This window comes from Portunus trituberculatus, chromosome 49 (genome assembly GCF_017591435.1).
Source record: "Portunus trituberculatus isolate SZX2019 chromosome 49, ASM1759143v1, whole genome shotgun sequence".
Classification (NCBI taxonomy): Eukaryota; Metazoa; Arthropoda; class Malacostraca; order Decapoda; family Portunidae; genus Portunus; species Portunus trituberculatus.
The window spans coordinates 9,542,539-9,542,859 of NC_059303.1; positions in this window are offsets into that span (position 1 = coordinate 9,542,539).

Below are 321 nucleotides of genomic sequence, written 5' to 3' on the forward strand. Positions count from 1 at the left end.
ACACACACACACACACACACACACACACACACACACACACACAACGGCCATAGGGGGAAGGACTAGGGGTGTTACATCTAAATCTGGCGCTATCAACAGCTCTAAGGTTCCCAGGACGGACAGTTAAGAACCAAGGAAGGAAAACTAGAGGCCATAGAGTCGACCATCCCACTAGCTTCGGGTCTGGCGGTGGTCCTTCGGGTCTGAGTCGTGCTGGGACAAAGACCGGCTGGGTTTTGGCCCTCGGGAAAGTTGCCAATTTCACGATGTCATCACTTTGGAAGCTGGAGAGGCGAACTCGGTCACTAGTACCTCCGTAGT